This window comes from Marmota flaviventris, chromosome 11 (assembly GCF_047511675.1).
Source record: "Marmota flaviventris isolate mMarFla1 chromosome 11, mMarFla1.hap1, whole genome shotgun sequence".
Classification (NCBI taxonomy): Eukaryota; Metazoa; Chordata; class Mammalia; order Rodentia; family Sciuridae; genus Marmota; species Marmota flaviventris.
The window spans coordinates 59889349-59902320 of record NC_092508.1 but is presented as its reverse complement, the minus strand read 5'-3'; the positions used below and the strand labels follow the sequence as shown (position 1 = coordinate 59902320).

General features: G+C 38.6%; 1 pseudogene; it reads left to right on the top strand.

Moving 5' to 3' along the window:
- Nucleotides 1-2154: 2154 nt before the first annotated feature.
- Nucleotides 2155-6124, top strand: LOC114101134 (serine/arginine-rich splicing factor 7 pseudogene; annotated as a pseudogene).
- Nucleotides 6125-12972: the final 6848 nt, after the last annotated feature.

Here is a 12972-nt window from a genome sequence, read left to right as displayed (position 1 = left end):
TCACACTCACTAGCCAAGCACTCTACCACTCTTAACTATGTGATCAAGGGGAGCTCTGAACTGACTTCCTTATCTATCTTTGAAGGATTTTTTTTTTTTTTTTTTTTTTTTTTTTTTTTTTTTGTGGCTGATCTTATTCTAAAGTGTCCCTAATTCTTTTGCTCCAAATGAAAGTATTTTCTTCTTCTGGACCTTGTTCTATGCACATTGAGGTTTCTCTCTCCTTGAACTGTCAACTACCTACACAACATTTCAGAACCATTTCCTTTCCATTTGCTTTGTACATTAAAGCCATTCCATCCTTCATTTTATGTATAGTACTTGTGATAATGTTGTCAAGTGTGAACCTTTTCTCTATAATGCCCCTTTCACTAAAAAACTTAGCCGGGGGGGCGGGGGTGGTCCTTGTTGGAAAATGCAAGTATCTAGTCATAGAAAATGTTTTTAGGAAATGCCCGCCCCCATACACTACCAATGAAGCAAGTAAATTAGCTCTTAGTTAAAACATCAGCATTGATAAGAATTTGGATGGAATGAATATTTCAGGGATTTTTAAGGAGATAGTTGGGAATTTTCTTAATTCTGGAACATAATGATTCAAAAGGTGTGTTGGTTTTCTGAAATAAAACAAATCTCATGTCCAAAACAGCTGGGATCATTAACCTAGAGTAAATAATGTCTTGGGCTCTAAGAATCTCCGCAGTCGCCATCCTCTTGGTCACAACTGGAGGGAAGACCCTCATTCTTTCATTCTCACGATATTGTGATGGCAGGGTGGGAGGTCATGCCTGGTTAGGAAGCTCTAGTTTAGAGACATAAGCCTCATAAATACAGCTGCCAAGCCAGATACACCTGTCTGTACCCATCCTGCCACAGGGGTGCCTCTGCATCTAACCCTCAAGTTAAGGGGACCAGAACAGCACCTACCTTGGTACTTTACTCCTGTAAATATAGCCCAGCCCAGTCTGAGAGCATGTAGGAGTAGGAGACCTGAGTTCCAGGGAATCTTTGACGTTTAACTCTTTGACCTTGGGAGAGTCATTGAAGACACAGTTTTCACATGTATAAAATGACCCCCACTCATAATGCTATGGAAGCAAATCAGGCAATGAAACAGGTCTTTGAAGACAGAGAAGCCCTAGGTCTGTAGGTCTCAACCTCTTTGTGATGTCAGACTTTTTCAAAGACAGGCATTTTGGGTGGAATCCTTAAAGCCATTAAAGGTGAACACCAGTTAAAAAGAAAGCCAGATTTGGCAAATTGCCTTGAAATAGTTCTCTCTCTAAATCATAAGTGCAGAGGCCTATTGTCTTCTATTAGCCCAAGCAACTTTCGAAGGGAAAAGAATGAAAGAGTAAATAGTAATAATATATAGTAATACATACAGAGAAGAGCAACTGGAGGAGAAGCCCCCTGTGGCTGCTCTGCAAACTTGTCCATGTAGCATGCTGGGGACACAGCAATTATTTGGTTAATTTGATGGTTATAGACAGACATAGATAATTGCAAGGGGAAATATTAGCTCTGGGACATGATTTGCCCAGATTGACTGTCTAGAATGGTCTAATCATCAAGCTAACTAGCAAACCTTCATGTCACTCGAGTCTAGAGAGTTGTGGCTGGTTTTATGTCATTGACAGCAATCTTTAGAAACACATAGTCTTCCTTAGTGAGCTCCATTTAGAGAGAATGTTACATAAAATTTCTAGGCCCTCATTGTATTTCCATCTGAGGGTGCATATTCTCAATGTTGTCCATACATTTAGTTATGGATTATTTAGCCCTACCACATATTTCAAACTCTCATTTCCCCTGTTTCATTCATTAGTGATGGGATGAAGATAATGGCCTACAATCATAGTCTTCATAAAAAAGAAAAAGGAAATTGGTTGGTTCCTCTTTTATTTATTCATCTTCTCTGACTTCCTAAATTTCCCAAATTGCCTTCTGGGTGTGTGCCCACCAGGGTGGTTGGCATTCTATTGATGTGGGAGTCCATTTCCTGCTCGCTGGGTCTTCTAACTGGAGTGCCACATTGCTTTCTTTAAATTAAACCTCTCAGAACAGCCCAGCTAAGAGTTAGAGTAGTTGTACTTTCCGACCGACTTTCATTCAATGTAGATTCACTGCAGTTCCCTGTTCTCTGGCGTTAAAATGGCGGCCTATTATCCTAAGGGTCGGAGAAAGCACAGTAAAAAGCAAAAACATAAAGTAACTCTGCAGTGTATTGTTCTCGGGGCAAAAGGGTTTCAAATCTAACAGCACAACAAAAGAGGGAAGAGAAAGTGCTTTTTGTTGCCTTAGAGGAAAAAACTCCCTCTTTGCCACCCCTCCCCTGCCTTCTTGGAAAAGATGAAGGACTTTTTACAAGGTTGAAAAAAGGAGCAAGGAAATATGGTTCCATTCCCATGTCGGGACCTGCTATTTCCTGGTGGGTACAGAAGGGCACTTGCACATGTTCAGTCAATTATAGGAAAGAGGCATTTACTAGCAAAAGCTGGGCATGCTTGGAACAAGGTATAAGGTCTTCCTTTCCCTTCAAACCTAAAATGACAGTGTGGTAGAGGGGAGTTTGTTCATTCTGTTCTAATTTTTACTGCATTCTTGCTTTAAATCACCCTCCCTTGATGGTAAATGCCTTCCTAGTACAAAGAGTGCTACATACACTTGGCATTAGAAAAACTGTAGCTTTCAGATTTGTGGGGAGATCTGGGATTTAAATTCAAATTCAGGTAATTAGGAAAAAGACCATTAATATGGTTCACACGAATCAGTTTATTTTTCCAAGTGTGTAAAAGAGGTGACTCTGAGGCAAACTGCACAGTCCTAATGTGGCCAGCTGCTGGTGAGTCTGGACAGAAGCAGAACGACACTATAAAGGGCCAGTGTGTCCTGTTGCCTTGTTGGGTTGTCCCCACATTGATGAGTGGACATGGCCTGTGTGCCCTGGTGTGTGGAAACAGGGCATTCAGGTAGAAGAGGAGGACATTGTTGGATCTGGCAGCTGAAACCTGCAACACCATCCTTCCGATTGCATGGAGTGTATAGTCTCAGTGGGAGGCCAGCCAATTTGCTGTCTGCTGCTGAGTGTGGGCGAGGAAGTGGGAGGAAAGAACTGGGTGATGAGAGAGTAGGAGGACAAAGAGAATCCGTGCAGGGTGGAAAATATGTCGAAGGGTCTGAGGAAAAGGCGAGTGAGGACCAATTTAAAATATTCACTTAAAGGACCCCACCCCCCCATCTTAAAATATTCAACTTAGAGGATCCTGGTGTTCTGTGGTCCTAAATCCATGGCACACAGGGTCGTCCATATGTTGTTGTCACTTCATCTCCCACTGGGGGCACCTGCTTTCTTTGTCTTTCACCCTGGGGATAGGAGTAGCTTCCTTTTATCTCTCAGCTCCCTCTTCATCTGTGGGAGGGATTCCCTTCTTTAGGCTCTTTGTATCATAGGATCTCCAAGTTGATATATGTTTAAGTAACATAATAATGAAAATAATTTAAATCAGCTTTGGGATCTATATGAAAGTAGTTTCTGTCTATTGGTTGGATCTTGGCTGATACCAGCTAGAATTATTATTTCTAAAGAACTTATGAGGCAACTGAGGCTTATGTAGGTTAAATAGCTTGTCCAAGGTCATCACAACTAGCAAATGATGAAATCACTATTCAAAATATGAGACCGCAAAGCCCATATTCTCAATATACTGCTATGTGGCCTCTCAGGATGAGTATGGGATAATTCAGAGAAAGGAAGAAAAATATTTTCATGCATGAAACAGTGGTAATGAAAATAGTGGTGTGAAAAGGTTACTTTGACCTCAAGTAATCCCTGGTAGGGTGCCTGGTGTTCTGTGGTCTTAAATCTTGGGGAATTAATTCAACTCAGACACTGATGCTTGTCTTTTATTATTCCTCATTTTCTTGGTCAATCACAAGGGGTTACTTTTTCCACTCATCTAGCTGTAATTTGTGAAAATGTGTCCTGAGCTTTGTGTTGGAACTCAGGTTGCTATAGAAACCTTTGACTGGAGGCAAATTGATCATGAAGGTTTATTAATGAGAATTTCCCTGTACTACCTCTGGGTCCAGTCTGTGTGAGAATTCAAGAAAGACTCATTAGTGTTTTATTTTAGTCAGGGTTCTCCAGAGAGACAGAATCAAGAGGATGTATGTGTCTGTGTGTGTATGTACACACACACTTAACATTTGAAAGATAGAGGGCAGTGGTTCTCAAGGAGTGGCCCCTGGAGCAGCAATATCCAGTATCAGGGAATTGTTAGAAATGAAAATTTGGGGGCCTCATCCCAGATCTACTGAATTAGAAATTCTGGAGATGGGACCTAGAACTCTTGTGTTTGTTTTTCTGATCCTAAGGATTGAACCCAGGCCTCAAGCATGCTAGGCTAGTGCTCTTAGCACTGAGCTACATCTCCAGCTTGCCTCCCCCTTTTAAAATTTTATTTTGAAATAAGATTTTGCTATGTTGTACATCTCTCATCAATTTAATGTCGGTAACTTGAACTTATGAGCCTCTTGCCTCAGCCTCCTGAGTTCTGGGATTACAGCGATGTGCTACCATAGCTGGTTCAGAACTCTTGTTTTAACAAGCCCTCCCAGCCGACTCTGATGCATGCTCAAACTTGAAACCAGTGATCTAGGGTAGGCTATAACAGTGTTTGTCAAACTGGGATCCATGGAGCCCCTATGGTTAGCAAATGTATTCTTAGGGATATGAGATTTTGCTAGAAAAATAAAAAATGAAATGTCTTATTTTGATAAAATTTCAAAAAATCTAATATAAATGTATTCTAGATACTCTGAGTTGTCAATCTATAAACAAGTACTGCCTGATTCCTTTGTCCATAGTTCATGTGTGTATTCGTTTTTATATTAATGTAGAATAGAATTACTTTGCCATGCATTAATGAGACAGATGCATTTGTGTCAAGTAAATGATGCTGTTGTGGGAGTTTGAACACAGAAAAATGATGGAGAATTGAAGTGTCATTAGTATGACATTATATGCAAGTCACACTCGAGGGACCTATGTCACATCTGCCAATAATTCTGCAAGCCTGGTTCAGTTTTAGCAAACAGCATCATTTCTCATCAATTTAATGTTGGTAACTTGATTTTTATTGGTTTAATAGGTTTGAATATGTTTAATCTGTAAGTTAATTTTGACTTTATAGTTACTTGTATATATAAACCTAAGGACTTTAAAGTGAAATTTACATTTGCGTGTAGATTAACATAATAATGAAAATATTAGGGGGTCTGTACAAATTTGTTTCTTTTGAAAGGAATCTGTGTTTTTTTTTTCCTATTAGTAAGAACAGGTTAATTAATGCAGCAATTAAAAAAAGTTAATTAACAGAAGTTGTTAATTCACTCAGACACCCAAGCTGACGTGTCATTTTGGCTTGTGGATTCTTTTTAAAAATATTTTATTGAGGTTGTTCTGGTGGTGAGGGCGTGTAGTTGCTTTCGGATTTCGGACAGCCCTGGGCGCTGCGAGCTGAAGGACCCAGCACAGGGGAACTGGCTCTGGCAAAGGAGAGTTAGAAAGCACTTTCAGTTATCATGGTCCCCTGAGAACTGTGTGGATTGCAAGAAATCCTTCAGGATTTGCTTTGGTGGAAATCGAAGATCCTAGAGATACAGAAGATGCAGTACAATAACTTTATTTCATTTTTTTTAATGTGGTGCTGAGAATCGAACCCAGTGCCTCAGGCATGGTAGGCAAGCGTGCTACCACTTGGGCCACATCCCCAGCCTGGAGATCTTGTTTTGATAGACGACCTGCCTTCGTCCCTTTGATCCCAATGACAGATGCTATGAGTGTGGGGAGAAGGGACACTAGGTCGAGATTGCCCTCACTGTTGCTGATGAAGAAGAAGCAGTCCACGTCTTGATCGCCTACTCCACTCAGAGGAAGGCCATGTTCTCGCCCACCCAGCAGGAGCAGGGGACGCGGGACAAGATCAGCATGTCCTCCGCCATCATCTGTGTCTCTTCTAGATCAAGATCAGGTGCACTCAGAAGATCTAGGTCTGGTTCTATGAAAGGATTGAGGTCAAGATCAAGATCCAGGGCTCTATCACCACCAAGAAGCAGCTGATCAAAGTCCAGATCTCCATCTCTAAAAAGAAGTCATCCCCCATCAGAAAGTCCAGCAGAAGTGGGAGAGAATGGGACCAAAGTTCTCAAGTTCACCCTTCAGGAAAAAGTTGTTTCATTTACAGGATTATGAGAGATTGGTGAGGTCTGTGAAAAGTAACCTAGGAAGGATATTTCAACCAGCTGATCAAATGGATCTGAATCATGACTCTGTAAATTGACAGCAGTAAGATAACATGTTTTTTGTTAGATGTATTAACATTTTATGGCCTGAAAATGGGCTTTTATTTGGCACATTTAAATAAAATGCTTCTAACTAAAATATTTTATTGATATATAATTTATATACCATCAAATAGCCATTTTAAAGTATATAATAGGTTTTAGTATGTTTACATAGTTGTGCAGATGAATCTATCACCGCTATCTAATACTAGAACATTTTCATCACCCCAAAAAGAAATTCTGTAGCTACTAACAGTTACTCCCCACTTTCCCTACTTCCTAGTCCCCAGCAACCACTAATTGCTTTCTATCTGTATGGATTTACCTGTTCTGAGTATTTCATATATAGTCATACAATATGAAACCTTTTGTGTCTGGCTTCTGTCACCTAGCATACTGATTTCAAGGCTCATCCATGTTGCAGTGTTTATTAGAACTGCATTCTTTTTTTTTTTGTACTGGGAAAACCCAGGGTGCTTAATTACTGAACTCACATCCCCAGCCCTTTTTTATTATATTTTTATTTAGAGACAGGATCTTGCTAAGTTGCTTAGGGCCTCACTAAGTTGCTGAGGCTGGCTTTGAACTTGTGATCCTCCTGCCTCAGCTTCTTGAGCTGCTGGGATTACAGGTATGCACCACCATGCCAGGTAGAACTGCGTTCTTTTTTATTGCTGAATAATATTCCATTGTATGGATACACAACATTTATTTATTCATGTATTAATTGCTAGGTATTTGGGTTGTTTCTACCTCTTGGGAATTGTGAATAATGCTGCTATAAACATGCATGTATAAGTTTTGTGTGAATTTATGTTTTTAATTTTCTTTAGTGAAAATATGCCTAGGAGTAAAATTGCTAAGTCATAAGATAACCTATGTTTAACATTTAAAAATTTTTTTTAGTTGTAGTTGGACACAATACCTTTATTTTATTTATTTATTTATTTTTATGTGGTGCTGAGTATTGAACCCAGTGTCTTGCATGTGCTAGGAGAGCACTCTACTGCTGAGCCACAACCCCAGCTCTATGTTTAATTTTTTTGAGAAACTGACCAACTATTTTCCATAGTACCTATAGGTTACAATTTCTGTGTCCTCCCCAATACTTGTTATTGTCTTGTCTTTTTAATTATAGTCATCCTAATGGGTGTGAAGTGGTTTGGATTCATATTTTCTTGTTCACTAATGAAGTTGGGCATCTTTTAATGTGTTTATTTGCCAGTTGTATATCTTTTTTTAAGAAATGTCCATTCAAATCCTCTTGTTTATTTTTTAATTTTTTTAAAAGAATTTTTAAAAATATTTATTTTCTAGTTCTTGGCGGACACAACATCTTTGTTTGTTTGTGGTGCTGAGGATTGAACCCGGGCCGCACACATGCCAGGCAAGTGTGCTACCGCTTGAGCCACATCCCCAGCCCTTATTTTTATTTTTAAATTTTTTGTAGTGTTGGGGATCAAACCTAGGGCCTGGTAGTGCCTGCTAGGCATGTTATATACCAATGAGTTACATCCCCAATGAGTTACTTGCCTTTTTATTATGGACAATTTTTATTGTAACAATTTACATTTTCTGGATGCTAAAACATTATCAGATACATGATTTGAAAACATTCTTTCCCATTCTTTTCATTTTGTTGATAATGTCCTTTGATGCCTCAAAGCTTTTAATTTTTGAAGTCCAATTTAGCTATTTTAATGTGGTTGCTTAAGTTATAGATACCACGGCTAAGAAACTTGTTGAGTGTCCATGAAAACCATAGTAATATAAGTCTTATGGCAAAATGTGCCCTGACTTTAGAGCTTTCACCTGGAGGGCTCACATTTCACTGGGTGCAGAATGCCACATGGTTTTACCTAACTTGAGAGGGCAGAGAAGTGCAAATCTTACCATGGATCTGGAAATGGGGAAAGCCAGAAATATTTAATAAGTAGCACCATAATTTAACTCACATTTGGAAAAAAAAAACTTGGAATCACCACTTATTTTTTTTTTTTTAAGACTCTAAAGATCTATCTTTGAAAATAGGGCCAGATTTTATGTCCTTACCTTTTGTCAAGGGACATAGTCACATGAAAAGTTTGACATCTTCAGCAAGTTTGGGCCAAAGTATACTGTCTCTTATGTTATTTGATGTTTTTTACAGAAGGAAATGCATGGTAATTCTTAGGATTTAGTAACAGGAAGACATTTATTTCTAGATAAACTATGTGCTTCCCTTTTATTTTAGACTAAAAAATACTTTTCTATTTTTATGTTTGTTGCTAGGAAGCTCAGAGCTGACGTTAATGACCATCTCATATCTCTTCAGTATTAACACTCTCTTCTTCAAATATTAAAATTTTGTTTCAAATGTTTTTTAACTGTTTGATGCTATTTTGGGGGAGAGCCAGGCAGGTAGTATATAAGTTACAAATAAATGACATATTTTATTATTTTTTACAAATACAGTACTTGGGGAAATATGCCTAATTTAAAAATATTACAGGTCATTCTACTATGTTCATGTATCAAAACTACAGTAATAAATTTAAAACAAAACTGGTGCAACATGAGTAAGGGTTTGGAAAAAGGGATAAAGGCACTCTTTATTGTTAGATACTTTGGTAATATTTTCAATTTATGCTTTTGTATGTATGGAGTAGTTTGGTAATTATATCATAGGTCTGAAAAATGTGCATGCTGTTAGACTCAAAATAAACTTCTGGGTATTTATCTTAAGAAAATAATTTGAGATGCAGGTGAGGATTAGTAGTAAGACAGTAGCTAATGATTTTGAAGCTCCTGGTTACTGCTTTATGGATATTATCTCATTTAAAAGGTAGGCACCACTATTATTCCACTTAATAGATGAGAAACCTGAGGCTCAAAGAGATTAAACACATCTCTTGGGTTTAGTGCTGAAAGTCTGCTTCCAGGAAATCCCTTAATCCTGAGCAAATGAGATAGCTGGTCGCCCTGTTCCTGTGCTGGGGGGCACTGTCCTCTCGTGTCCCTCCATTCAGGCTCTCCCTGAGCCAAAGCACTGCCATCTTCTCCAGGTGAGGTCGGTTCTTCATAACCCCTAACCCAGCATGCAGAGGCAGAGGTGAAGCAATTCACATCAGTATTTACTCCAGGGCTAAAGTACCAATGAGAAATGTTTGTTCTTTTTCAGAAATATATATATTTTTTAATTTTTTAAAATTCTAATTTGTTATTTCAGAAATATTTTGTTTGAAAGCCCAGTGGTACCAGGATCACTCTCTTTTATTTTGCTCTGAGCTGTCCTGAATGGCCTTGAACATCCTCCATTTTCTTATCTATAGGAGGGCTATGAGTATTTTTGCTGAGAGTACATTTCTTTAATATTCCTGGGTCATAATGTATTTCTCTAGGGTATGTTAGAAGCCTACCTGCCAGCCTTTCATGGTGACTTACCTTAGGTAGCATTTTGTAAAAAGTTGGCTGGGTTTTGCTTATGTAACTTAAAAAATGGAATCCATTGAAACAATCTATTTCTTCCTATCTTTCTAAATTGCTGTTTGATCTGGTCAATTTGCCAAATCTTGGCTCTTGTTTCAAATTATACATCATCCTTCTTACGTGGTTTGATTGACATAACAAACTTTTATTTAAAATGTACACAGAATATTAAACCCTATTGGTTATTCATAATATTTTCAATGTAATGCCATTGCACATGTATAACTTTTTTCTTAAACTTGATACATCAAAAGATTTCTCCGCTAATTTGCACAAATGTCATCCTTACCCATCAATTTCCCCTGAAAAGTGACACATAGTTGGCCCAAATCACTTAAACAAAAGTGTCTTTGATCTATTACAAAAAGAAAAAAAAAAGCAACATAAGGAGCTGGGGATATAACTCAGCGGTAGAGCACTTACTTAGCGTTCATGAACCCCTGGTTTTGATTGTCAGCACCATGAAAATGAATAAATACAATTTATTTCTAAAAAAAAGAAAGTAAAAATTTAAGAACCAAACTCCATTCCCAAGCTGCGGTAAGATTTAGTTTGTTAGACAGAACTGAAGATTCAAGGCTCCGGGTTGTGTTAGCGATGTTGAATTGTATGTGCTCCTTACAAAAATGGAAAAGGGACATCATTATTTACCAGAACGGATTAAAAAATTTATTCTCCTTTTGCAACATCTGCCTGCTTAGGAAAAACTGATCTCATTGAGCAAAATTTCTCCAGTCAACTTACTCTAACTCCTTAGATGGCTTCAGTATAGTACAAATTTTTCCTTTACAAGCTCTTAAAATTTCTTTCTCTAAAAAAAAAAAAAAAAGTAACACTTTCTTCAAAATATGAATGGAAGATACCCTCCCCTGTGGGCCAATTTATTGAGCTGATGATATTGGTGGTATAGGGCCAATGATTTTGATCTTTCCTGTAGACACTTGGCTGTTACAGACAAATAGGAAGAAAAATTAGGTGAAGAGAAAGTTTGCCACATCAGGTTCTGGTGGGGGTCACCTTCGCATCTTCAACTTTGATACACCAAAATATTTCTCCAGTAAATTCTTTTTTACAGTACCCTGGGCCTGCCTTTCGGGGGACTAGGATCCCTGGCTGTCTTGTACATCTCTCTCATGGGCCCTTAAGAAGCCTATCTGTTCCCCTTCCATTTCTTTTTGGTGAGATGCCATGGTTCTGATACTAATGACTCAGGTTGTTAGTTTCTTTTAATTTCTAACCTTATTCCCCCCCCCCCCCATTTTTTCCTCTCAGAGCCAGGATAGCTATATTTATTTTATTTTTTATTTGTCCTTTTTAGATATACATGACAGTGGAGTGTATTTTGACACTTTATACATACATGGAGTATAACTCCAATTCCCTGGGGTTGTACGTGATGTGGAGTTTCACTGGTCATATATTCATATATGAACATAGGAATGTTATGTTTGATTAATTCTATTACCTTTCTTATTCCCATCCCTTGTCCCTTCCCTTCATCTCCCTTTGTATAATCCAATGAACTTCTATCCCCTATTCTTTATTGTGTGTTAGCATCTACATATCAGAGAGAACATTTGGCCTTTGTTTTTTTGAGATTGGCTTATTTCACTTAGCATGATAATCTCCAGTTCCATCCATTTGCTGGCAAATGCCATAATTTCATTTTTCTTTATGGCTGAGTAATATTCCATTGTGTATATATACCACATTTTCTTTCTCCATTCATTTGTTGAAGGGCACCTAGGTTGGTTCCATAGCTTGGTTATTGTGAATTGAGCTGCTATAAACATTGATGTGGCCATTAGAGTAGTATGCTGATTTTAAGTCCTTTGGGTATATGCTAAGGAGTGGGATAACTGGGTCAAATGGTAGTTCCATTCCAAGTTTTCTGAGGAATCTCCATTCTACTTTCCATAGAGGTTGTATCAATTTGCAGTCCTACCAGCAATGTATGAGTGCACATTTTCCCCCACAAGGATAACTATATTTAGAAGAAATACTAGGCCCTTTCTAAGTGTGTAAGATCCACTTTTCTTCTTTTTCTTCTCCTTCTCCTTTGACAATACTGGGCATTAAACCCAGGGCTTTGCATATGCTAGGCAAGTGTTCTACCACTGAGCTACATCCCCAGTTCTTAAAAAAATTATTTTGAGGCAGAGTCTCACTAAGTTACCCAGGCTGGCCTCAAACTTGTGATTGTCCTGCCTCAGATACTTGGGAGAGCAGCTGGAATTACAGGTGTGCACCACCATTCCCTGCTCTGCTTTGCTTTAAACCATTGCTATCAGAGGACCAAGACTAAGGCCACTGGATCTAATTGTCCTCTCTATGCACTTCCAAATATCTGTTTTTTTGCCCATCTCCTTTCCCGTGTCACATCTGAGAATCACAAGTGGCCATATTTTCCCCATAGTTAATATTATTCCTCTGCATCTTCTATTCTCTCTGCCCTGTCTTCTTTTTATCTTTCTTTCTTTCTTTTTGGAGTGTGTTTAATAATAATTTATATTTATTTTTCCTTTTTTCTCTTTCCACAATGTTTATTGGCACATCGTAGTTGTGCGTAATGATGGGATTATTTTGGTTACATTCTCATACATGTTCATCATATAACAATATAATTCATCCACTATTTACTCCCCAACATTTTCCCCCTTCCTTTCTTCCTCCCCTCTCTTGGACCTCTTCCTTTACTGATCTCCCTTTGATTTTCATGAAATCCCTGCCCTGCCCCACCTTTCTTTTCCTTTTTACTCTCTAGCCTCCACATATACAGGAAAGCATACAACCCTTATCCCTGCCCTCTTTCTCTTGTATCTTCAGTTATTGTGTCTTTTTGTTGTTGTTGTTGTTGTTATTAGGGATTGAATCCAGGGATGCTTAACCACTGAGCCACATCCCCAGACCTTTTTAATATTTTATTTAAAGGCAGGGTCTCCCTGAGTTGCTTAGGGTCTCACTAAGTTGCTGAGGCTGGCTTTGAACTTGAGATCCTCCTGCCTCAGCCTTCTGAGCTGCTGGGATTACAGGCATGTGTCTCTCTTCCTTCTCCACTGAAGCCTTCTTGGCCTACAATTTGGTTCAGCTTCCTCCTTTAAAGAAGAAAACTGCTCCAATGTTGCTGTGCTTTCCAGTTCCTCCCCAGCCCCTTCA